The sequence below is a fragment of the Corvus cornix genome, chromosome 3 (assembly GCF_000738735.6).
Source record: "Corvus cornix cornix isolate S_Up_H32 chromosome 3, ASM73873v5, whole genome shotgun sequence".
Taxonomy (NCBI): Eukaryota; Metazoa; Chordata; class Aves; order Passeriformes; family Corvidae; genus Corvus; species Corvus cornix.
The window spans coordinates 103,573,733-103,601,072 of record NC_047056.1 but is presented as its reverse complement, the minus strand read 5'-3'; the positions used below and the strand labels follow the sequence as shown (position 1 = coordinate 103,601,072).

The 27,340-nt window shown below is 38.6% G+C and overlaps 1 long non-coding RNA gene across 2 annotated transcripts in view; it reads right to left on the bottom strand.

The window, feature by feature from the left end:
- Nucleotides 1-10,037: 10,037 nt before the first annotated feature.
- Nucleotides 10,038-27,340, bottom strand: part of LOC104685425 — a 30,257-nt gene continuing 12,954 nt past the window's right edge. For both annotated transcript variants that reach the window (XR_751109.3, XR_005604318.1), the window contains exons 2-4: nucleotides 16,776-16,860; nucleotides 10,632-10,841; nucleotides 10,038-10,445 (exon numbers count right to left, since the gene is read on the bottom strand). This is a non-coding gene — a long non-coding RNA (uncharacterized LOC104685425). The remainder of the gene's footprint in view (nucleotides 10,446-10,631; nucleotides 10,842-16,775; nucleotides 16,861-27,340) is intronic.

The following is a 27,340-nucleotide window of genomic DNA, read 5'->3' as shown; positions in this document are numbered from 1 at the left end:
GCCACCACATCCCTGTGGCTACGCTGTGCGTGGTAGGGATCACACAAAGTCAGAGCCATCAGTGCAGCCTGGGGCCGGGAGCCAGGGCCCAGCCCAGCCCAGGGGGAGACACAACCCCTGCATGAGCTGGTATTTTTCCAGTTTTGAGTTAAAAATTCTGAAAATTCTTTGGTTTTGGGTAGGTTTGCATTGCTTTAATTAGAGAAAAACAGAACTTAATGGTCAGGGAGTGCAGATTGTATTGAAGTCACTACGGAATTGCTTATTATGAAATTATGAAATTATTTTGGGGTAATTTAGGATAAATTGTACTTTGTTCAGAGACTGTAGAACTACTTCTGATCAATTTTCTTTCTCTTTTTTTTCTTGACTGGAGCTCTAAATTTCTCGGATGTTTAAAATACATTTCTCTTTTTAGCAATAGTTTCTGCAAGGGTTGCATCTTGAAGACAATTACTCACATGCTAATGGAAAAGTCTATTTGGAAAGACTGTGACACGAAATTTATAGCTTCTAAACTAAATACATGGTTATAATTTTTTTCCTAAGTTTTGTGTAAATATCCCAGTTTTTGAGAACTCAGCCTAAGCAGTCTGAGAACCCTTTATCGTTTCAGTACACTTATTCTAAGTCAAAATAATACATGGGACAGAAAGACTTCTTTGGAAACTCTGAATACAGATAAAGCTGGTGTGTTGTCTTTAATTGCACCTTGAGCTCAAAATACTTCCTCCAGGAATCACAGGTAACTGTTCTCAAACCCTCAGCTCTTAATTTGGTATTAAGTTCAATTTTTCTTACTTCTACTGCAGAATTGCTTAGTATGGAAATACTTAATTGCACTAAGATATTAAGATATTAAGATATTAAGATATTAATTGCACTAAGATACTGTAAGAGACAGTCTGAAGATCCCTCATCTGCCTCACGATCATCGCCAAGGACAGAGACTGAACACAGGAGTCCTGGCCTGGCTGAGGTGGGATGTCTGCCCATTGTTGCCTGCAGGTGAGCCCGCTGGGAACTGGTACCCAATTCCTGAGGAAATTAGTGCGGGTCACGGTGGACTGCGCCGTTCTTGCTGCCCAGGCAGGAAGGACTGTGCTGAAGCGGAAAGGAATGACCTGTCCTGTACACCTGTCCTGTACCTGTTTCCCAAAGCAATGGGCCTCATAACAGTGTTTGGAGATTTCCCCACCTCTTGTACAGTTGCCCCTTGCTTCTGAAAAGGACTATAAAGGGACTTTCTAAATTAACCAAGATGAGATCTCCCCACGGAAAAAGACTAATCTATTGGCAGAAGACCACGAGGACTTCGTCTCATCTGTTGGCAGCTATTACCCCCCTTTTCTTCCTCTCTACTCTTTTACTTTGTTTTCTTTATCTCTCTCACTCTCTCTCCTCTATCGCATTGCTGTGTTGTGGGCACTTAATAAAGGTGCACTCTTTTGATTAAGACTGAAATCCCTTGTGTCCTTTTGCACTCTGAGATCTATAAACGAACCATCACGACCTTCGCTTGTATTAGCAGATCGTGACAGATACTAAGAAATACTAAATACTTAACTAATACTTAATTAATATTTAGTACTTCCCATAAGTAATACTTATGGAAACTCCAGTTCCATAGGAAACAATTGAGGCTTTTATTCCCTGAAAGGCCTCAGTAATATTTAGTGATATTACGTAAAATGTTACTGATACCCATTAGATGGATGAGGACTCTGATATCAAGGATTTTGGTACTTGGAAAAGAAAGATACTTTATCGAAGCACTGAATCGAAAAACTGAGAAAACCCCACAATCTTTATTGTGAACCCCTAGTTTTTTGGCTATGACAATTACTGTTTCTAGTGCCTCCTCCTGAATACATGATTCTGGAGTTTCTTCCTACAGTCCTTTAAGCTGAGACAATGCTAGTTCTGGCCAAACACACTCAGAACATAGAAAATCAAAATTTTGACAAATTTTTAAAACTTTCTTCTTTTAATCTTTCTTCTTTCTACTTTTCTTTCTCATCTACTGCAAATTAACATACATAGTTAATGATTATTACTGTTACTGTTCTAGTCAGCACAGCAGTCCCCAAAATGAGGACAGACTGGTGTCCTGAGGAAAGTTACTGGATTGCATAACTCTCTGTTCCTCTGAACAATTTCTCTGCCTGATCCAGGTGTTCTCACATCACAAGTGGGAGGGGGAAGGGGATTACTGGAGAGATGGCACACACTGAAGCTATTACAGAATCATAGGGTTTCAGGCTTGTAAGTTTTGTCCTGAAGTACAGTTATGTAACTGTAAAAATAATTGGCAATCATGAAGAAAGTTGAAAGGATATGTAGCAACACTGTGCAGTATCATGTTCTGATTATTTGTTGTTTAGCAGCATTAAAGATGAAAATATTTTCCGTAGAAACTATTCACATCTAAGCAACATTAAAACATTATTGTTCGCACTTAGGAGAAAATCTCAGGGGTTAAAAAACTGGCCCTGCTTTCTCCTGGGCTACAGAACTTATTCAAATATTCATCTAGAGACACCTCTAGGGACCTGGCTAAACAATATGACTCTGCAAGGGCTTTGACCTTGATGAGACAGACCTCTAGATGAAAAATAATAATAAAAGCTGTAAATTGCTAGTAATTGGAGAAGAGCTGGCTTTGCGGAACTCTAATGAATGCAAACATAATTAAACCTCTTAAGATAGCATCACTGGCTGCAAATTTCTAATAAGTATAAACATAATAAAGTCTCTTTAGATGGTGTCATTCCTAAGTGCTAGGCACTGGCTCATGTGAATAGCATGGATATGAGGAACATTTGTGCAGATGAGATGGCTCTCGTAGCCTCTTAAAAAGTCTGCTGGGATCCCGAAACATGGTTGGGGTAATGGTCTATTTATCAAAACTGAACAGGGACTTGAAGCTTATTAAATGAGAACTCATGTGTGATTTAAAGCTGGAAATCACAAACTCTGAATTCTGTTAGGCAGCCCGACAATAAGTCCTCCATATATTATTTTATTAATATTGGGGGGGCGGGTAATACTAATGTATCTTATGCATCCTATAGCACTACAAAATTAGAATGTGTGGATCAGTGTTAATTGAATTTCTTAAAAACCTTAATGGAAGAAACTGAGGTCACTATAGCGACAATGCTCAAAGTTATTTTTGCTTTATGAGTAGGAACTTACATACATTCTTAGAGGAGAACAGCAAGTTAGGATGCAGGTTCACAAAAAAAATTTATTTTTGTATTATATTCTCACATGAAAAGTTAGAATGAAGACAACCTCTGTTTATTAGAATTTTGAAACATAATTCAATAAAGTTCAGAGAGAGGGGAATATTATCACTGTATTTGTTGCTGTGCATCTGCACTGTAAAAGAAGTGTTCCTGTTAACCATAAGCTTTGAGCTGGCAACTCTCCCTTTATTTTATTTTTCTAAAATGAAATAATGCATCCCTCCTGATCTTTAAGAGATACAAAATAGAAAAGATTAAGAAAAATCCCCTTCCTATAAACTTTCAATTCTTAATGAGACATAGGGAATTATTTTTACTTTATGATTGAATGAAGATGGACAGTTTATACCACTAGAATTTAACTAGATCTGAGCCTTTAAATGAGCTAGATGCTGGCATCTAAATGATCATTCATTTCGTGCAGTATTTCTTTAACCAAAGTAGAGTCCTGCCAGATTTCAAATGGGAATGTGTTTTAATGGAAATGTTTATTTCAGCATTTGACAAGAAAAGTAAAAAATTTCCATCTCTTGTTTATCTTTGAAACTCATTTGTGAGGGGGTTTTAGATGAAAAATTATACATTTTTAAATTATGTATATATAGCAGTAATGTAAATTTTTATTCAAAATTATAAAGTCAAAATACATCATCCAAATTAAACATTTCAAATCAGTGGGAGCAGAATTCCTTTTCTAATGGAGATCTTAGTCTTCTTTTACTGTGTGATCCACCTCATCTGTTGGGTTTGCCAAGTGCAGGACACGGTTGCCCACTCCATTTGTAGCACAGGAATATGTAGCCAGGCATTCTAGCATCTCTGTGTGAAAGCACTTGGTGGCTGGCAGAATAGCTACAAATTGTGCTCTGGCTATTCTAGAGCTTCAAAGACTGTCAATCATATGTAGTTTGTCTAGGAGATAAAATGCATATCGTGTTTTTCACATCAAAGCAAGTCTTAATTGTTTCCCTTACTTTCCAAACTAAGTATTTGTTTATACACATATTTGCATATTGCATATTTTTCATTAAAAATAAACCATTTTCATCAAGTTAGTCTCAGTTTTGACCTCTGTGAAGTCAAAAATCATATATATTCCTTAGAATGTATTTGTGTGCATATTTTATGAAAGCATTGTGTCCTTATGGAATTGATAAATTGAGTATACACAAACTGCTTTGAAATATATTTAGTAAGGAACTATCTGTTTATTACTGCATAGATTACTTGCTGACAGTAAACAATTTTTTAGATAAAAGAACTTCCAGTGAGGGTTAAAACTAATTGATTTTTGTTTGTTTGTTTTTTCATTGTAAAGCCTTAGGAAGCTAGAAAAGATTGCTTTAGTCAATTTGCTGAAGCAGGCTTTCATTAGAGATATACTGAGAAGTGCTTTAATCAGTACATAAATCCACCAGTTTCAGATAATTGGTGCTAATCATCATTTCTCAACATAAAAGGACTTGAGCAAGGACTTTTGTCAACAGCAAAGTTGAATGATACACAAAGGCACAAGGCCTTTCAGTCACCTTTCAAGATCATCCTCACTCATAGAACAGAGCTGTTCACTGTGCTGAACTTGTGCTAGACATACCAAAGGCCACAGACTAACAAAAATTACATTCCTGGAATTATGAATCTTGGCCATCTTGCAAGAAATCAGCTGTCCAGTGTAGACACCCACCTGCATTTCCATAACAGGAAAACAGGACAGGTGGCAACTCTATCCATCTAAGGCACTGAGTGGCTTGTGTTCAGGCAACTGTACTTACTCCCTCCTTACCAAAGCAGAGTAATTGCATCCAGTCTACTTTCTTTTGGATGCTCCTGGGTCCCTCCTCACCCCTCAGCAGTGACCAAACATTGTTTGGGAAGCACATGAGTTTAGACTGCCCACAGTTTTGCCATGAAGTCCGGCAGCAATTCAGCACCATGTTTTGTGTTCTATTACAGATGTGGTTCATTTTTGCAAAGGTTGAGGTGCCTGACAAATACTGTCCAAGATACTCCAGCCATTCAAAAAAAACATGGGAACTGGGAAAAAACTGGAATCTGTTCTCTTCTATCAGGTAGTAATGGAGCATAAGGATGAGAAAATCCTTGCTTTTTTTAAGAAGTGTTGGCTATCATGTTTGAATATATACTAATTATTTCTTAGATCATTTGCTTGAAAAGAAAATTGGTGAGTCCAATATCTTTTTTTAGCCCTGAAAAAACTCAAAGGCCCAACTCTCTGTCTATTAAAGACTAGACTTCCCTCAGGTCATTCTGGAATGAAAAAAAAACAGAGAGGATTATCTTGCCTTGCTCTCACTAAAAATGGTCAGTTGTACAGCAAAAAGAATTACTCATATGTGACAGAGAAGAAAAAATTGTGTTACTTCACAGTGGGACATCAGATTGCAATAGGACAGCTGTGAAGTAACCAACTGTTCTGGAATGCAGCCTCGCCACCCACTTACATTGAGAGCCAGAACAGGAAGCTCCAAGCACACCTTGTACCTTGTTGCAGACCTTGATCATAAGATTTGGGCTATAATTGTCTAAATGGTTCTCCTGACCCAAACAATAGGCTTTTGGTTAGGATTGTTACCAGCCATGGAAGTGTTCTAGGTTTGAATCCTTTCAAGGTCAAAAAGGGAATTCAACTGGTCTCTTTTCTTCAGGATAAGTGCTTTAAATCATAGTTTATGATATAAAAGTTGGGAACAGTATATCTATGTTGTTTTAAAGGTAGAACCCTGCAGTGAATTTTTCAGCCAACTAAATCAAATGTGAGTTTTCTAGGACAGGTAGAAGAGGTCTCAGCAGACTTGGATAAATGAATGCCGTGTTACTAGACACATCTAGTCCATGAAGTTGGGTTGTTGAATCAGGTTTTTGAAAACAAGTATTGTTGGGGAGGATGAAAGTTTGGTAAGAAAGTTTCACAGGTATGTAGGCTTGGCAGAAAGATCTCTGAATGTAGAAACTGGGGATGAGATAGAAATGAAAGCAAGTTTTGATATAGAGTAAAAGATGTTTTGCTGAAACAGTGATCAATGAGTAACTGAGAAGGCAAAGGTTGGAGATGTAAAGGTATTGTGTGTGGTGCTTATTGGTTGTTATGTGTTAAGATACTCTGCAAAGAAAAGTATATAATGCTTTGTAACTTGAACAGAAAACGGCTTCAGGTATGCCTACAGCTGGAGCTGGCCGCTGTAGGGCTGGCTCTGGATCCCCACTCCCTGAAATGCTGTAACGTCACCCATGCAAGAAACAGCTTTCAAGAGAGCCGCCTGAAGTCCAGACATCCTTCGTGAAACTTTCTCCTATAAAGTATGTTAGATTTAAAAATACAAGTAATTTTTTACACATTTGAGATTTAAATTATTTAAATCTGGCTTTATACCTCTCAGATGGCTTCCATGTGAAACAGATGGCATAAGTCTAACAATAATGTACAGGACATGGTCTCCCTTGTAAAGTAATTTTAAAAATTTCAGTCACAGATTTCAAAGATTGGCAAATGTTGCACCAACATGTTTCTAGAAATTGTTCCACAGGACAGGAAGCATTTTTCATCCAAATGTCTGATTTTAAGGCATTTTTTAATGTTAAGAACATAAGAACCACCTTCTTGGAACAGAGCCATATTCCATGCTGTCTGCCAGGGACCAGTGTTAGAGGCATAATGTCATAATTTTGCATCTGACAAATCAATGCATAATCGTTACCAATGCAAAATCTTGCCGATTTTGGCTATACAGTAATCTGTTTAAAATCATATTCCTCTTATGTATCATCTTATACAGGTTTCATTTTTAATTATCCACTTTGTAAAATATAAATCAAGTTTTTGAACAAAATACCATCTTCCCCAGAATCAGCTATTCTTCTGCAAGATGAAGTAATCATCTCTCCACTGCAAATATGTCTGAAATGCTGTGGTCAGGAAAAAGATAAGTCAGAATAGATGGCCATTGTGGTGTTTTCTGGTGTAAAATCTTTGCTACATAATACTGTAATCATGCATTGTATGATCTTAAACTACCTGAAATCCATGTGAGCTTAGCTAAATTAATGCACAGGCTTTACAGCCCATGTTGTCTTCCATGTTGCAAAGTTCAGCTGGCAAACTATAACAGGATGAATTTAGGGCTTTGTTAGGCGTTTCTGAATGGAGAGAACATAATGTTTTCAAAGTAGAATGTAGAGCTTTAGCCACCTGTCTCCAGTTAGACTCAGAGTGACTGCAAGATTAAAATGCCATCTAGCTCACTGTGAAAATATGTCCCATAGCATCTCCTTTTAGCTCAGGAGCATTAATGCTAATAACAGACCAACAGAGAATCAATTTTATTTTTATACTCTCAGTGATTAAATATTTTATACAGAGCTCTGGCAGCACTTTCAAAAACTATCAAACACAAAATTGGAGTTGAAAACATGTAGTGGCACTGAGAAAAACTGCATGTGAAACAGTTTTTGCTAATTGAATGACTAGCACAAATGGTAGCCAAGAGAAGTACATTCACCAGAAATATTCATATGAAGCAGAATATGAAATCAAAAAGGCTGTGAAATAACTATGCTGACAAGTAATGATTTCAAGTTAAATTATCAGACTGGAATGATATTATTATTGTTTTTGGTTTTGTTATCATTGTTATTATTATTTTGAGTGCATGGCTACTTTGCCCTTTAAAAAGTCTATGCAAAACTGGCCAGCACTTTGGTTACTACTATGCACAAAATTCAGTAACTGGTATTGATGCCAAATTTACTTTCTAGACTTACTCTATTCTTATTCTGAGTTCCAAGGCTCCAAGGCTGTAACACCCTTAAGAAATCAAGTGCAAGTCATAACCTGTAATGCACAGTCTTTCCACTTGATAGTTAAATATTATTTCTGCCAAACTCACACCTTGAAGGTAAAAAGATTAGCAAATCTGGGCCATCCGGATAGAAATGTTAACTATGGAGATACTGCTGAAGGTATCATTATTATATTTAGAGTCTTCAAATGTGAATTTCCTTTTTAAATTTCGGGTGTTTCATTTCAATGTACAAACAGGTCCATTTACATTAATGATAGCCAAGATTTTCTGTGTTGATTAACAAGTGCTCCTGTTTAAATTCCTTTCTAGAAAAACAGGCTGAAATAGACTGAAAGAGAGTAGCCATTGAATCAGACCCAGAGATTTCTACCTCACATTTTTCATGCAAGATTCTGAGCCTAAACAGAACAGTTAGGACTGTCTTTACTACCTCATACAGTAATATACTTTAGAGATGCTAATTCCAGAGAAAGTTAACAAGCCAAGTACTAGACTTTTTCACAGCAAGGGTCTTTGAATTATCTTTACATCAATGCACATTTTTTTCAGATAACAATAATTCATAATCATTACATGGGAGAAAATCTAACAGTCTGCATTTGGTATACAAAACACTAGAGATGCTAATTTTATAGAAGCATTTATATTAGAAAAAAAATGTTGTTTCCCTTTCTGCTCCTTAGTGCTGAAGCATTTAATCTCTTACTGCCTTTGGAAAAGTAACACCTCCCATTTTCAAATGGAGCAGATCAGACATGCAGAACTGAATCCCTGAGTGTCTATAAAGTACAAATTCAGCTTCAGATCTTGTGATGCCTGCTCCAGCTCTGGAAACAGCAAAGACTATAAATTACATTACCATGTTGAGAATTATAATATGTAACCTCCCCAGGTGGTGCAGAAACACTGTGGCAGAGATGGACACAGACCTCACATCTTTTCTATGCGTTTACATCGTATTTGATCCTTCAGCACTGTACTCTACATAAAAGAATAAATTTCAAAAGGAAAGGACATAAATGGTCTATTTGTATTACCATTATTTTGAACAACATAACTCCAATGCTATTCCCTGTTAAAAAGAAAGTCTATCATATAAGCCAGGACAGTATTTGAACAAATGGATCCAAATGACCAAGTGCATGAAATATAATTCAGTGTCGCACAATTTAAGTCATTGAAAACACCAAAGTATAGAGGACCCTGTACAGATGACTAGCACAACTGTGTTTCAGCCCTGATGAATAAAGGAGCTTTCCATATCTTCTAAATGCCAGTGGGGCTGTAGAATTGCTCTTAATGAACCCCTTGGCATTTCCTTTCAATATGCCTTTGTGTTTGTTGGATTTCTTGTCATGCCAGCCCACTGCCATCTCCTCTGCTCACTCAGGCAGCTTTACTCTTATCACTCATCACCTGAATTTTGTGCAGAATCATCAGTACTGGAGAGTTTCTGATACTGCTAGAGGCACAGCAAAGGAACTTTTTATTCTTGTGCACCTGCTGCACATTTATTTGCCTTTCTTTACAGAAGATTTATACTAACTCTGGAGAATACCAACACACTCCAATTAAACTGCATAGGGTCATAAAATATCCTGAGCTGGAAAGGACACAGAAGCATCATTGAAGTTTGACCCACTAGGATCATGAAGTTCAAACTATGGTCCTGCACAGGACACACCAAGAGTCACACCATGTGACTGAGAGCATTGTCCAAACACTTCTTGAGCTCTTTTGGCCTGGTGCTGTGACCACTTCCCTGAGGAGCCTGTTGCAGTGCCCAACCACCCTCTGGGTGAAGAACTTCTTCCTGACATCCAACCTAAACCTCTCCTGACTCAGCTTCATGCTGTTTCTTTTGGTCCTGTCCCTGGTCACCACAGAGCAGAGATCAGTCCCTGCCCCTCCTCTTCCCCTCACAAGGAAGTTGTAACTGCAGTGAGGTATCCCCTCAGTCTCCTCTTCTCCAGGCTGAACCGCCTCATATGGCTTCCTCTCCAGATGCTTCCCCACCCTCGTTGCCCTCCTTTGGATGCTCTCCTATAGTTTAATATTATTAATATTCAATAATATTGCTTTGACCACTTGCCTGGGGCTGATAAGGTTTGCCTTGTGCTTTACCTCACAGTCATTGGCACGTTTACATGCAACATCTTTGGGCATCCAGATGTTTAGGAAGTAGCTGGCTCACATACTTCTGGAAAAATGTGTCCTTTGCAATGATATGCCACCACAGCCAGGCAGAAGAGCTGTACAAGTTTCTTTGCTGAATGGCCTTCAAAAGAAAGAATGAGCTATGTAGACAGGCTGAACAAAAACAGCCTGCAAGGGCAATGACTGGGTGTATAAACTCACGTCTGGCAGCACTGACCTGTTAGAGAAGAACACATGGTAATTTTTCAGTTTGAGGTTCTTTTACTAGAATACCTCAATGTGAGGTATAATATATGTGTCTAGCTTGACAAAAAGTGACAAAAGCATAAATATTTATTTAACATTTTGCCTTTCACTTTTTTCTGGACTTTTGCTTCAAATTTAAATCAGTTTTTGCACTTACCTGGAAATATCTTGGAAAGCACTTATATTTAATATTTTAGATGTTCCAGTTTTTAAAGAGGGAACCAACCAACCAATCCTAAAACCTGTGTGGCAGGCTTTTACTGTTATCTTCAAACTTCAGCAGTCTCTGCTTGTGGAGTCTCAGCTGCAGACATCGCAGAGATGTGTGCAGTCCAGAGACTTCAAGAGAGTTACAGCACAGCTGGTTCTGGGAAAAGGAAAAAAAGACTTGTAATATCATGGTGGTACATCCAAGGAAAATTTGTAAAAACTATTTCCAGCACCATGGCCCTGTGTGGATGTCAGAGTGTGGTTGCTTTCATCTTGTCGGAGCAACACTCCTTTGTGCACTATAGACATATTTCATTCTAAAAGAGCAGTCTGACCATTTTTTACTTTAAATTAGAGGAAATTGCAATAATATAGAGAAAAAGTTGATATTATGCACTTTCACAGCCCTCCTAATATTTCCCCATTGCTGTCTAGCAGTTACAACCAGTCATTCCATGTATTTTCACACAAGGAAAACAGGTAAAAAATTAGTAACCTTTCCAGTAACAGAGATGGCACTCTGACACAGGTTCCTTTTGATAATGCCATAACCCTAACTGATTTGTCTCAGTTAGAGATAAATATAAAACCAAATAGAAGATAATTTAATGTCTGGAAAATGTATCAAATGCCCAGTGGATATTTATAAAATAGGCAGGCAATGAAAATTTTGGGTGTTTTTTTCTGACTTTCTGGGCTTTTAGCCATTTGCTTCTTTCTGCTTTCCTTGCATCTTGCTGTGAAGTTATGTGTGCCTCAAAGTCAGGAAGGAGTGCACTTAAAAGTGCAGTGGAAGATGCACTTAAAAGAGCTGTGTCTGCTGGTTTTGAACCTGAAGATAAAATAACAAATTTTTTCTTCCTCAGCAAGTAAAAGGCTAGTAATGATACAGTTGTTTTCTCAAATCTAAAAGTAAGAAAGAAAAATGGCAAAGCCTACTGTTGTAAGTTCTGGTGACAATAAACCCCCATCCAGTTAAAGAGGAGCCCTCACTGCTGCAGGGGTCAGCATTTATAGATGTCAGGTAAATTCACATATGAAAGGAAACCATCAGGTCAGAGTTGGCCGCAGTGTGGAGAACCACTAGACATGCTGACAATAGAACAGCAACAGTTCCTTTTTTTATCCTTAATTCAACCTGACGTACATCAATTGTACTGTTCAGTTGTACTGTAAAGACTTAGTGTCCCATTGCTTCAAAATGAAATAAATATTGTGCTTCATGAAAGATGTCTGTATAATATTATATTTAGAGATTTACTTTTTTCCTAGGCTCAGGAACCGACCCAGGACAGACATGCAAAATGGATTATATCTTCTGTATGTCAAGGGATCAGGAACAACAAAACCCAGTTTTGTCATTTATTTTTCTCTGAAACTGAGAGATATAAAACATACAAAATTTATAGACAAAACAAGTGAAAATACCCTCCATAAGAAAATATATATCATAATAAAATACACAAAGCAAGATGAGTTAAATACAGAGGTAGATGACTTGAATCCGTGATAATTGGAGAGTCACTCCATCCCCTGTTGGAAGTTGTTCCTGGTCTGACCCTTGCATCAGAATAAAGAATCAACAACTCCTTTAATTTTATCTAGACATTTTCTGATTTTAAATTAAACTGTTCTTCTGTTGTTAGTGGGTGATCTGAGCTGGTACCTTGGCAAGTAAAGTCTTGCTATTTTCCTACTTTTTATATTCTTTTATCATGAATCATTTATGATTTGTAAGATGTTTTTGAAAATACAATGTAATTGAGTAATCAAGGATTTTCAGCCTCTTCAAAAAAAAATAGTCAGCTTTTGCTGCACTGCATTTTCAAGTTCTATAGTTTGTAAACATGAAGGGGACCTTTATATAAGGGATTGAAAATTATTGCTATTGAGTGAACTGGGTGACATAGCATCTCAAGAAAGGGAGATTTATAATAATGGTTAATACTCCAACGGAAAAAGCTGTAATCAAACCTAATGTTTGAAAAATGAAGCTGCAGGGATTCAGATTCATATTGAAACATAAAAGTTTAATCAAAGACAATTAATTGCACAAACTAGCCCTAAACCTTTTGTTGTAGTTTTAAATCAAAACTGAGCATCTTTCAAAAGTCTATGATGTAGATACAATATTGCAATTATGTGCTTGAGGCAGATATTCATCAGTTCTTCTGTCTTCAGAAATCTGAGAAACAACCACTAGTACTTACAGTTTTACGATTTATGTAATTAAAATTGTCATTGATATCGTGATTGATGAGGATTTAAAAATTCCATTAATGAAGTAGCACTGTTAAATGTTCGAGTGCTCAAAGTTGCAAAATGTCGAAACCCAGTTTGCCAATGTAGAGATTTATAAATTGGGCAAATCCAGCTATATTTTTGTGTCAGCAGTGAATGACATACCTAAGGCAAACCAACACAATGTAATATTATATAGCTTTTCCTAAAGAAGGCAGTAGGGATTTATTAAATTCATCTTGACTGACATATATATATATATATATATATGAAGAATAGAATATAATTTTGTAAATTTAATTTTAAACATGTCAATTGCTTCTTGGTTGAAATTTCAAAAATATTCATGGGAATATATTCATCTTACATCATTAAGGTGGACTAAGAAGAAAATCTTGATCAGTCTTATCTTTAGATAAACTCAGCTGCAAGGTTTTGCTAGCTGACATCTACAGAAATTTCTTAATTCATACTGAAAAAGGCTATGTATTTTAGCCCTCCATATTTGCTTCTTAATAAGCCATTCATAAGGAATATTTGGCAGATCACAACCCAGTCCTCCAACATATGTTTACGTGAATACATTCTAATTCGTCCAAATGCTGATGTACATGAGCATTTGCAGTGGGGCTGTTCCTTCCATAGTGGAATGACAGTGGTGGGTGGCAGATCCAGGACTGTAGCACCAACCTGTCCTCACCTATCCTCTCAGACCCAACAGCAAGTCCTCTGACAGAGATCAGTGTCTTCTTATATAAAAACTTTAGATTTTATGTGCATACTTCTCTATGAACTAAAGTGGTGATACAGCACTGGGCCTACAGCAAATCCAACAAGAATGACCAGCATCAGTTTCACAGTAGACTGTTGGTTTGCTGGTAGCCTATTGAGCCAGATGCCCTTCTAAAGTCAAAGTAATTAATCTACAGTGTTTTCAATCGACCTATGTTTCTTATCCTGCAATTTTTCTGATAAAATAAATATTTGTGTTCCCTAATTAGATTGGAAAAATAATTAATGGAGTCCTTCATTATTGTACTGGCTGCTGCATATACAAATGTGCATTTGTGGAAGTTGTCCTCCAAACTTTTTATGGCCCTAATAGAAACTAATTGTCATCTAAATTCCCCATTGGCAGCCACTTTATAGTGCCAATTCACCTGTTAGTATTCTCAATTATGCATGAACAGAATAAGAGGTGGAACACTGCAAATGTTAATTTAGGAAATATCTAAAATGCTTTGTAAATGGAAAACACTTCTATGATTTAAGCCATTCACTGATTAGATTATGAAGGAGAGGCATGTTAACCTTGGTACCTCAAAAGTATTATTTCCCTTACTGAAGGTGAGTCCAAAATATCCATAAAATCCTATCCCCACTGAAAACAATGGTAAACATGTCATATTCTAAAGGGAAAAGGAATTCACTTTGTTTGTATCAAATATCTCTCAGTAAAAATTATAATTCAACTCAATCAGCAAAGTACAAAAAAATAAAGGAGTAAGGTGCAATTTTTGCAATAAGTTTCAATCAGGAATTACCACACTGAAATTTAACCAACTACAAATTTAAGATTTTAGTCATCTAGTATTTCTTTCTAATCAATGTATGGAAATACTCATTTACAAAGAACAAGTCACCTAACTTAATAGTAGGGAAGAGAAACTTGTCTCCCTGTGTTGACTTAGAAGAGTGTAACAAACTGAATACCTGACTTTGACATGGCTGCTTCATTTCCTCAGCACCAGGAGATATTTCTGCTGATGAGACAGGATCTTTCAACCATGTGTAATATACAGTCTGAACTTCTCATTACCCTCTTGTTTTTAGATCTTGCCATAACTACCTGTTGGGGTTTTAGGAGCTCTCCTGTTTTGTTTTTTTTTCTGTTAAAGGAATTTTCCCCATATGGGTTGCTAGGGGGACAAATTGCTGGATATTTAAGAAAAACAAAAGACCTACCCATTGAAGGTGGGGCGCATCTGGCTACCCTTTTGTTTCACCTGGGTGTGCGGACAGTTGGTCCCCAGCTGTTTGGATGGAGAGGGAGGCTGCTTCCTTCGGCTGCTTTTCCTTCTGCCAGAGAAACCCCGGGATCCCAAGCCCGCCTTCCCTGCCCTGCTGGGAGCTGGGCCGTAGCTACCCTGCCCCTGCCATTGATTCAAGCCTTCGCTATGTTGTAGCCGTGCTCACCCTGCCTGCCCAGACCTCCGGGGGGTTCCCACTGCAGCTCTGTAGTTTGGATACATCTCATCTGCCACACAGGATTTGTGCTCATCCCTGCCGTTCCAGCCTGCTGTTCCCGCCTGCTGTTCCCGCCTGCTGTTCCTGAGGGTCCGGCCGGACACTGGGATGGGCTGCCCAGGGGTTTGTGAAGCCTTTGTCCCATCCCTTCCCGGGATCCCAGGCCACCGGTGCCGCGTGCTCCCCGAGCTCGCTCCGGAGCGCCCCCTGTAGCCGCGGGGGAACCATCGCACCTGCCCTGCTCACCGGGAGCCGCCAGCGCCCCTGCCGGCTGCGATCGGAACTGCACCCGAGGGGAAAGGGCCTGACAGCCGAGAAGGCTGGGACTGGGTTTGTGATTGCTGTTACTGCCGTAGTTGTTGTTGTTTGTTTGACTGGTTATACACATACAGATATATAATAGTAAAGAACTGTTATTCCTATTTCCCATATCTTTGCCTAAAAGCCCCTTAATTTCAAAATTATAATAACTCGGAGGGAAGGGAGGTCGCATCTGCCATTCCAAGGGAGGCTCCTGCCTTCCTTAGCAGACACCTGTCTTTCAAACCAAGACACTACCAGAGTTTTATGTGCCTTGAGGGATATGGCTAACTCCTGGTCAGGGTCACTGCTCTGCAGCTGCATTCAGTCCAGCCTGATGTGCAGAGAAGGTGTTTACCATGGGTCACCCACTGGAAATTTGGCAATGATAGGCAGTCTCAGGGCCTGCGACACCACAATAAACAACAGAGTAAGACAATTACATCTCCTTCCCTCCAAACTGTTTTTTCTCCATGTTAAATGTCAGATAAGCTTGAGATATCTCAGGAGGTAATGGGAATAACTGGGGAGGGGTTGCTTTGATTTCCTGGTCAGTATTCAATACAGTATCTACTGATATTCTTAGAAGCTCTGAAAATGAAGTATGACTACTTTTTCTCTCCTCTGCTAGCATATTTTTGGTAGCTACTAAATTAACCTTTCTTTTTTTTTTCTTAAATCTTTTCTTTAAAGTTTAATTTTACTCTGTAACTGTATTTTTCTGTCATAAATCTCAAGTCTGAGAATCCACCCACCTCAGACAGATGCCCAGAAGGTGATAAAACCTCAAAGTATGTGATGTCCTACAACATCAGCTGAAAATAAAAACTATCATCCATGATCATTCCTGGCCCCTGGTCAAAAGAGACTGCTTCACTTTTTTGACATTCCCCCAGAGAACATCAAAGAATATGTTATTCTCTTTTCATTCATGTTAAGCTTAGCAAAGAGCATTTACACTTCAAATGCATCTGCAGTTCCTGTAGGTATATACAGTGTGCCTGTACCCAAACAGGTTTTTTTTCCTGAGGATAATTGTTGACATTTATTTTCTAAAAAAAATTATTTCCCCTGTATGACATGAGGAGAGATGATGCATGAGTGATCACACAGAGGGAGATACTGAGATGTGAAGTTGCAAGTATATATTGGCAAAAAAATAATTCAGAATTAAAACATATTTACTTTATCCTGTGTTGTTGTGAGTGAGGGACTTACAGAAACAGATTCAGGGATGGAAAAGTAAGGAAGTGAGTAATTTATATTTATTTAGTGGGGATGATAAAGGGATGATGTGTATTACCTTGATGAACTGGCAGTCGCCTTAGCAGATCTGTTGAGTCATCTGTGTGGTACCGTGTTGATTCATAATGTATTGTTAGCTGCCACTGCAATCACAGAAAGACTTACTGAGTAGATCATGTAAGAAAAGTAACTAAATCCCCATTAGAATTCTGCCTGAGACAGAGTAAATTCAGCTTATGTGCTCATTGTTTGGAAGAGTCTTGAGTGACTGACAGCTTCAGTGGGTAATGCAATATTTGGGGTGCCTCAGGGCTCACCTGTTGGGGATAACACCATTGTAGGGAGCTCAGCTGCTCCATGTCACACAGCCTGAAGTGTGAGTTAGCTGGAGCAGTGAAAGCTGCCCTCCTGGAAAACCCTCTGCTCCACACACGGCACAGCAGAGACACAAGCAGGAGCAATGTTCACTTGTGAGTGAACAAAATACAGCAACAGCACAATTTATGGTATGCGTTTTAACCCAGTTTAATGCACTACTTCTTTGTCTACTGGAGAAGAGCAAGCACAGTTTTTCTTTTGTTTGTTATGAAATGTGGCTTATGGGTTAACTGAGATGGTGCCATGAAGGCCAGTGGCTGAATTTGGACTAATTTCTAGTGGGAACGGAAGCACAGAAGAAAACAAGCTATATGAAAACTAGGCATACCTGCAGCTTTTTACCCCAGGAAATCAATGATTCCTGTCGAATTCAAATGTTTTTATTATTCTCCTATGAGCAAGGATTTTGTAGACATTTGAGTGTATATGTAGGCACTGCTTCAACTTCTTTGATGGTAAATTTGAATTCTGACACTACAGTTAATATAGTCAAGATAATTTATCTAGTCTAAGGACAAGACCCCCAGCCAATACTAAATACAAGGCCTTTTGTCTGGATAAAGTAATAAATTATTTCAGTGGAGGCAGCACCTGATTCTTTAACAAAACAGGCCAACAGTATCAGGCTATTCTGTTCTTTGGTTCCAAAATAACTTTGCACAGGGTCTCAGAATAAAGTCTTTAAAATCTTATCCTTGATTCAGTGAGATCAGAAATCAAAGAGTTTTGTCTGAATTAGATTTCAGGCTTTAGCATATATGTTTATTCCCTATACTATATTACTTTCATTCTTTTTTATGTTTGGATTCACTGTTACTTGACTGCTGAACAAAACTACCCTAAACATTTTGCACGTTGAGAAAAAAATAATTAGCTTTTTCTGGCTTCTTTACTCACTGAGCTCAGTTGCTATGACAACCAAAAATTTTACCACTTTCTTAACATCAGTCCTTTTGATTTCTGCAGTATAAAAAAACCCAAAAAACAAACAAAAAACCCCACATTTGAACTGTGTAAAAACTTCTATAATTTCAAATATTTAGAACAACATAATTCACCTTCATTAATAGTGGCCATGCTTAATAACTTTCTTAGTGTCTTCTAGGAGTCAAAGAGGTCTTCTAAATTTCAAAGAAGTCTTCCAAGGGCTGCTGATGGCTCAGTGAAACAAGTATTTGTAACTCACCACTGACCACTACAAGCTCTCTTATCAAGGGACAGTACAGACATTACAGCTGAAATAAATAATTGATGGAGTTCTGATCTCAGAAGATGGCAGGCAGCACATCCCAGTTTGGCAAGCATGGAGCTTTTATTATTATTTTGATTGCACTTGGGAAATTCAGGTAATGAGGCATTTTTGTGATGGGGTGACGTGATGTTCATTTTTTTAGATATAGTTTTTCCTGGCTGGGAAACTTTCAATTTGCTTCCAGCTGTTCTTCACACTATTGTGAAAACAAGTTTCGTTTCCTATTTGAAAAAAAAACTCCTTTTAGAAATAATATACCATACGATCTTTCATTGAAAGAGGATAAAACATTTATGTGTCAAAGGCTAGGAAACAGAGGACAGTATTGCTAATCACTGGAGATTTGTGTAAGATCTTGTAGATTTGTGAGATAAAGAAAAAGAAAAAAATTTAGAATGGGCATCAATCTACTCCACTCTATTAGTCACATGGAGAGTAAACCAAAGGTTGATGACTCCACACCTGCATTCCCTGAACATGGTCTGGACAAAATTAGGTACTTCAAAGTACAGCTGCGTTGAAGGACATAGAATCATAAAATAATTTAAGTTGGAAAAGACGTTTAAGGTCATCAAGTCCAAGCGTTAACCCAGGAGGGCCAAGTCCTCCACTACACCATGTCACTAAGTGCCACATCTACCCATTTCCCTGGGCAGGCAGTTCCAGTGCTTGACAACATCTTCCATGAAGAATTTTTTTCCTAATATCCAGTCTAGCTCACCCTGGCACAACTGGCAGCCATCTGCTTTCATCCTGTCATCGGGCCAACCCCCACCTCACTACAGCCTCCTTTGAGGGAGTTGTAAAGAGTGGGGAGGTACCCCCTGGACTAAACACCCCCAGCTCCCACAGCTGTTCCTTTCATACGTGTGCTCCAGACGCTTCGCCAGCTCTGTTGCCCTTCTCTGGACGTGCTCCAGCCCCTCATTGTGTTTCTTGTCATGAGGGGCCCAAAATTGAACACAGGATTCAAGGTGCAGCCTCCCCAGTGCCGAGTACACGGGCACTGGCGATCACTGGTCAGCCCTGGTCCTGCTGACCACACTATTCCTGACGCATGGAACGAGATCATAAAAGCGATAAACAAAAAGGTAGTTCTGCAAATCAATTCCCTATGTACTTTTATACATAAAACGAATGGGAAACTAAGGAAGTTATCTGCCCACAGGGGTTGAAATCCCTCTGCTAGGTAAATATCCATGAGACATGTCTTTTAAAAAACAAATAAGTTTGATTCTTGTTTTGAAATGTGGTAACCCAAAAAGGTGGAGATTTGGCAGAACTGGAAATGTTGCTCCATCACTTACAGTTCTCTTTCCAGAGGAGACGGAACCATTTCAGAAGGCATTTCAGGCAAACCAGCTCTTTGTAACTTTTTAACTGTATTGCACTAAATTGGGTTCAAGTCTAGAGCTACACTACATGAAGCAGGGGCACACTCAAACACAAACATGATTGTCAACATTGCTTAATTTGCACCCAGTTCCTGTCACAGTTTTGGCCTTTGAATGGTTTCCTCTATTGTGTTTTAATCACAGCAGTAACGGAGAACAGTTGCTTCTCTTCACTCATTCCTGTTATCTTCTTTCTGCCTCCTATACATGGTTTCTCAAGCTGAAGGCTGTGATATTTGGAGTACAGACTCATTGCTTTGCTGACAGAGCGATCAGACTCACTGCAACCTTTCCAAATGCACTGCTTCTTCATTTGTATGCACCACAGCCACCTCTTTCCCTGCAGACTAGATCAATCTCAGTATTAAGGAGATTATACTGCTGTCAGTAAGCCCTCAGCTTTTGCCTCACATTGCTCTAGCATGAGGCTACACATTGAAGCTAGATGGGCTTGTCATTTCATTTCACCCCTTCAATATACCAAAAAGGAATTTTGCTTGAGGAAAAAGTGATTCCGATAGAACATTATGTGGTTTGTAGGAAACAGTTCCTCTTTGTGATCTAGTTAAAGACAAAGGTCCTCCTTGAGTACAGGTGACCAAGAACTCATTTAATGTTTAGCCAAAAGCAACCTGGAAATGTTATAAAGTCCTGTAGGCAACATTTGGTAGAGCAATGGAAAAAATGGGGAAATACAGTCAAGATTTCCGAGTTCTGATCCTATCTCTGACTCAGTCTATGATGTGGTTTAACCTGTCACAAAATAATTCTTTCTCTTTCCTTCTAAAACTTTTGAGAAACTTGAGAGACTTTTATTGACTTTTGGAGAAAACTTGCCAAATATTTTGGTATCAATGATGTTTTAAAAAATACAAAACTTCATAAACTTTCCAAATTTTTCTCCCCAGCAAAACTGCATTAACACTTCCAGCTTTGACATTTCTGGTGCCTATGGTTTAGAATGGATGATACAAACAACAAATTTCAAAAGAATCTTCAGATTTGAAAAAGTACTTTTTTTCAGAATAAATCACACATTTATTCAAGAACTGCGTACTAGATAGTAATATAGCTCTGTTTTAATAATGGCTTCATGGTTGCTGGATTTATTTTTTTTTTTTTGCTTTTCTAATGTAAATCTTTCACTCCTGAGGGAAAAAAAAATTCTAAACATTAATAATCTCAGCTATGTATTCAGGGGGAAAAAAAAAGTAAAAAAATAGAGCAATGAGAAGATTTGCCCAAGGTAATAAATGGACTGGATCATTTCCAATGTGATTAAAAGAGAATTTAGGATGTAATTAGAAGGGAAAACAACACTTAATTTAGAGATATTTATTCTGTAAGGCAAGATTCTTCTATCTTTCACTGTCTCACAGCATTCCTAATGCCTTAATTTTCGCACTTGGCTTTATCGTGTTGTTTTTGTTTGAAAAGTAGACATTAGAAAGAAAAAGTGACATGCCTGCAGCTTCTCAGAGGATTTTTTGTCTGCATCTCCTGAAATCATGTATTGATGCCATGATGATTTTTTGCCTTTTCTTTTATATACCTTTTATATATACCTTTTATATAGCTTTTATGTATCCTCAGTGCTCTTAGCATGCATACTTGTAATTCCTTAAGTCTGATAACTCAGCATAGCCCTAGCATTCTGTTAATCCAGGAGACCAAACATCCTGGAGGCCTTGCAGTTGGAGGCCGGAAAGCCCCACGCTATCCTGAGAAACCAAGGTCCTCTCTAGAACACATCCTGTAAACTCAGATTAGGCCCATCCAGGGGTGAATTCCTCAGGATGGGGGGGATATCATGCTATCCATTCAAGCCTCTCATTGGGGAATCTTTGTAGATATGCTAATTTGCAAGGTCTATAAATTGTGTACACTGTTGCAGTGGGGATCCTGCAACACGCATATATCAAACCAGGAGTCCCGTGGAAAGGAAATATATATGGACAGACAGATTCTTGCTAGATGTTTCAGAGATGTTTATTTCTCCAGCCGCATGGCCGGAGCTCTGCCGAGGAACTGTTCCAGTCACGGGACCAAGGGTCCTTCTGCCCGCGCAGGGAACACAAACCAACCAATGGGAACGAGGCTGAGCAGGGGCAGGGAAGCCCCGTGTCTGTGCCCTCAGGGCCCCTCTCCCAGGGCTCCATGGCAGGGGAGGGACCCCAACAGTACACGGTCTATCGTGTGTGTGCATTTCAGCGCATTCCACCTTGGTGAAGCGGTGCACCATAAGGATCCTTATTAAATACCAAGGTAAAAAACCCTTTTTCCCTTAACTTTGTCTGGCTCTTAATTTTTAAGACCAGGAAAAGGCATCAGTGTAATCTTTGTTTATATGAGTGGCTCAATTGCTGCTTTTAATGTGTCCATTTGGATGTGTAAGAATTGCAAAAGGGGATTGCAGTTACCAGACCTGGCAGTAAATTTTGCATTCTTGGTTATTTTGGGTGACTGCATGGATGTGAAATAAACCCAGAAATCTGGGGCAAGTCAGGGTGGCCTATGGACTGGGGAACACAAATGTACAGTTAAAATTGTCCTAGAGTCAGAGGAAGACAGCAGGATGTTCATGAAAGGTTGTGATGGGCAGAGTCCCTGCCTTATGTAACTGATGGTGCTGTTAGATGAGTTGTTTTGTTATAATGAGATTAATATTATTAAATGTCTTTACATTTATTACCAGAAGGGTTGCTAGAAAGAGGGAGCATATATTAAAGTGGGGATACTGCAACACACGTATCAATCAACAAGGCCCGTGGAAAGAATATATAAGGACCGATTCTTGACAGATGTTTCAGAGATGTTTATTTCTCCAGCCGCATGGCCGGGGCTCTGCCCAGGAACTGTTACAGTCACGGGACCCGAGGGTCCTTCTGCCCGCGCAGGGGAACACAAAACAACCAGCGGGGAACGAGGCTGAGCAGGGGCAGGGAAACCCCGTGCCTCCCCCCCAGGGCCCCTCTCCCAGGACCACATGGCAGGGGGAAGGGACCCCGACAAGCATATATCTACAGTCAGATTTATGGTGAGGAGTACTGTCTTTTGTTTATTGTCTTTTGTGGTGTGAGATGTTTTTTTCCCCCCTTCTTCCTTTTATGTTTTCTGTTTCACAGCTTCTGTTACTCCTGTCTCACCCCAGCACTTCCTTCTCTAGAATAATTCTTCATTGTTTTAGATGCTCCTCCTGCATCTTCTGGTTTGTGTAAGGGCAGCATTTTAGTAATGGTTGCTAATGAAATTCATTGCTAAAGACTAAATGAGGCCAGAGAAATATGTTGGCCAGATGTCTGACCTCCTCCAGAGCACCTATCATGTGAAGGGGTTTGGGATTTATTTCTTTGTTTTGCTGCATTAGAAAGGTTTTCATTTGTGAGGAAAGTGCTGAAAGAAATTGGAAAATTTAATCTTATCTTCTCCAGTGTTATTTCTGGCAAATATGAATTGGAGCAGGGCCCTGTGATAACAAGGATATTACCATTTCTGTCACTTTGTCCAGATCTGAGCATGAAATAAGCAATGGAGCAGAGCAGCAAGACCACAGAGGTTCAGACACTACCCTGGAAGGCTGGTTTAGCACAGGAAGACAAAATGTGGGCTGTTCTTTTGTCACAGGCCAAAGTGGGCACAGCAGCAAACCCCGAGCCCCGTGTACAAGCACAAAGCAAGAAGCATGTTTAGGTGGAGACTGGGTTGAGTTGCCAGAGGGGTGAACTCCCTTCCCATGCACTTGGTCTTACCTGAAAGGCACATCACTTCTTTGTCCTTGCCTTTCCATTGACTGCATGTGATGAGTTTATTTTTAGTTTTATTTAGAAATATCTGCAGAATTATGTGATTTTCAATTATTGAAAGCTGCACATGTGCTATCATTTATGAAATTACATGGAAATAACTGTTCATTTCTCCACAATTTTTTCCTAAGTTTTTTATGAAATACAAATAGATTAAATACTCCTGTGAGCTAATGAAAGAGAAAAAAAGTGGAAAACTGAAACTTTAGACATTAGGAAACACAGTTTGTCAGGAAATTTTGGAATGGTTTGGTTTCTGTGCCAGCCTGTGCTTTTATCCTGCTTTTATAGATTAGAATTTCATCTAAGAACAGCTGACTGGGCACTGGATATTTATTTTTTCATTGTACACACCTATTGCCTTGAAAATAGAGCTGTTCATTGAACAGCTTACACTTGCCTTTTCTCCTTTCTACCTGCAAGATATTCACAAAAGCATTTAATGCCATTATATTTCTTCCAAATCTGCAGCACTTTGCAGGAGCCTGGCTTCACCATCAGGAATTTCAGAGGAATTCACAATTCACATCCCTGAACTGGAATGTCAGAAGTTCTAAACTAGGATTTGCTCTTTAGATTGATTACATGAGGCAGGAGGCAGCTGGGGAAATCTGACCAGTCATTGTCTGAATTGAATTACTTCCATGTGGACTGAACTCTGTCAGTTAAGAGATGGTTTTTATTACAGATTTTTTTATATTGACATTATGACCCATGATAATAAGGTTACTGATAACAGATAGAAAAAGATGACAGAACGAAAGCAAAAAAAAAAATTTAAAGAAATAATATCAAGTCAAGAAGACCTCTGAGTTAAATGTGTTGCATAGGTTTGACTTTCAGAAAAATGGGGGAGCACTGGTTGTTTTCCACAGTGCACAGCTGCAACAGTGATGTGAAATTGAGAACAGTCAGTCTGTTGAACTCTTACTCACGTTGGTGACTTCTTATTTTTATGACAGTTCTCATCCAAATGAACAGAACACACCTGAAGTTACCTGTTACCAGTATTTAATAATAGTACTTGATATTTGACCTGAGCTTTGGTTTTCCTTCTTTCTACAAGCATTCAGCTCTTAACCCAGATTTCGTGCAGTGCATGATCCTTTGAAAGCAGTGATGCCAAACGCCTTCTCCTGTCCCCCTTTTAAACCATGGCTACTGAGTATGTGAGCATTTGCAAAAGCTATTACACAAATACAACTAGGACATTTTCAATTTAAGTGTACATAATACATTTGGCTTATATGAACCATTTCAATAAACCAGAAGAATTGATGGAGTTGCAGCTGTCAATAAAGCCATTAGCTTCAGGGAAATTACTCATTGAAGCAGGATGTGTTTTGGATTCCACAGAGGAAGGGAAGATATGAGCAGCTTCTTTTTCACTGAAACAGCCCTCCTGATACTCACTACTCCCTGAGCTGCTCATATTAAGCTTGTGTTTTGAAGCACGTCAAAGCTGCGTGGCTACTTTGAGAAAAGCACATGCTGGGGATCAATAAGTTTTACTACAGTTAATAATGTGGTTTAAGTTTTGAAATATATACCAGAGATATGAAATCATACAAAGTCTTTTTTTTTTTCTAATGACAGACTGTGCTCCCACAACTACATGGTAACGCTCTTGCCTTTAGTCTAAACATATTTTTTTGCCTGATTTCTTTAGCATAATTAGGTGCTAGTCAGTTTAAGAAAAATTCATAGATTTGAGTCTGCTAGTTTTGGAGAGGAGCACAAAATTGCTTGTTTTACTTGAAAATGAAAGAATATTTATATCCAGAGGCCCATGCTATTCTCTTCTCAGCTTTGATTAACTTATTTACATATTAACTTACAGGCTATCCCTGAGTGGGTCGCTAACATCACTAGCTGTTGCCAATACTGATCCTCTATTGCACTCTACCCTGTGCAATATGGATGGCTCTGACTGCCACACACGACATTGTGACCTGAATTCTTTTCCATAAAAGTCTGGGCATAGGATGTGGCTCATCTCAGACCTCCATGTGGAACAGGATTGATGCTGAGCAGCCCTAGTTATGCTGTGCAGGAGCCAGACTGAGGGCACTGCTGTCACAGTTTGAGTTTTATCAGGTAGCATTTTGGAGATAGCTGTAAAGCTGCACAGTCTCATTAAACTTCTTCCTGTGATACAACATGGGACAACAATGCTCCTTCCTTACCAGAGGGGGGGAAAAGGAAACTGGAACATTAATTAATGCCTGGGAGTATGTTTGCATTGTGGGAGATTCATAAGCAGCGAATTTTACCATGTCACCACATAAGATCATTGCAATATAGTGACAAACTCTCTATATGTATGAATATTAAAACAATATTTGTTGTAACACAGCTCCTCCTAGGCAGAAGTAGAGCAATTGTATGTTTGGAGATAGATACATTACTATTTCCAGAAACTCCCAGTATTGTGAAGGGAATAAGGAGTTTTGTAAAGATGAAATAAAAAATTAATAAAACCACCCCAACTTATTACTGTTGTTGCTATGGAAACTGAACAAAGAACAATAACTACTTGCCAATTTCTTCTGGCTCCTACAGTGAATAAGCCTAAAATACTGAGATTTCAAGGACAAGACTTGCTGTCAATAACTAAATATCTTGCTATTCTGGGATTTACCAGCACATTATCTTGGATGTGTTTAGTTTCTAAACCTTTGTGAAATTCTTTCTGAAGTACAAGACATTATAAATACATGAAGCATGTTGTTATGGAAAGACAAATACTTTTTACAGGGAGAAGTCAATCCGGTCCTGAAATTAGGAATGTATTCACTGCCTTTTATTTATATTTATAAAGGACAATGCTTTTATAAAAAGAAGAAACATTAAATTTATGGGTGTACCTAGCCCTGCACAGCACCTGGGAGCTTATAAGGAATGAAACATCCTTGTTTATATGTTTATTGCCACTCAATTATAGTATGCTCAGTGCAGCTGTATCTGTATAAGAGGCTACTGCTGAGACTCCCTTCTTCTGACTCACAGGTGGGTTTTTTCTATTCAGAAGAAGCAGCCAAAGCATTTCTGCCCAGTAATAACTTAAGGTTTACAATATATTTCTAATAGCTTGTACTTTGGACTTCATCTGGAAATGAAGGTGTAGTTATTTTAGGGCACAGAATAAGACTTTCAGTATGCTTTCATCATGTTTTCCCACTTTCAAAACAATAACTGAATCCTAAATTACGGGAATGAAATGGCAGAATTCATAGCTTGCCTTGGCAAAAATTTTTACTTGTTAAAATTTAGAATAGCATAGGCAAAATTAACCATGGGAAAGTTTGTATCTGTGGGGGGAAATGTATCTAGACTCTTCTGGCAAGTAAAAGGTGAGAGAACTTCTGTTCTCCTTTGCCTAGATTTACAGTGGGTGTTCTTGTTGAAAAATGTCTCTTCAGTAAGAGATGGACATTCTCTTATTCAAGTTTCCCAAAATATTCTCCATCTTCATCTTTCTCAGCCTGTGTTTAAGGCATAAGGTATTTTTCCAAGTAATTCTCTCTGCCAGAGAATAATTTGAGTATCCTCCTATGTACAACAAAAAGATATAATTGAAATATGTCTCAACTATAATTTATTCTACAACATCTCAGTGACATGAATATTCTTGATGTGGGTTGGAGAGGAAAAGTGATGGGACATAATGGGTCCTGAAAGTCCTTCAAATCTGAAGGACCCCTTAATTATGAACTCTAAGAAATATTAAACAATTGTCCAGTAACATTTTTTAAGGATCTTTACAAGCAGAATATATTTTAAAAAAAAAAGTCTG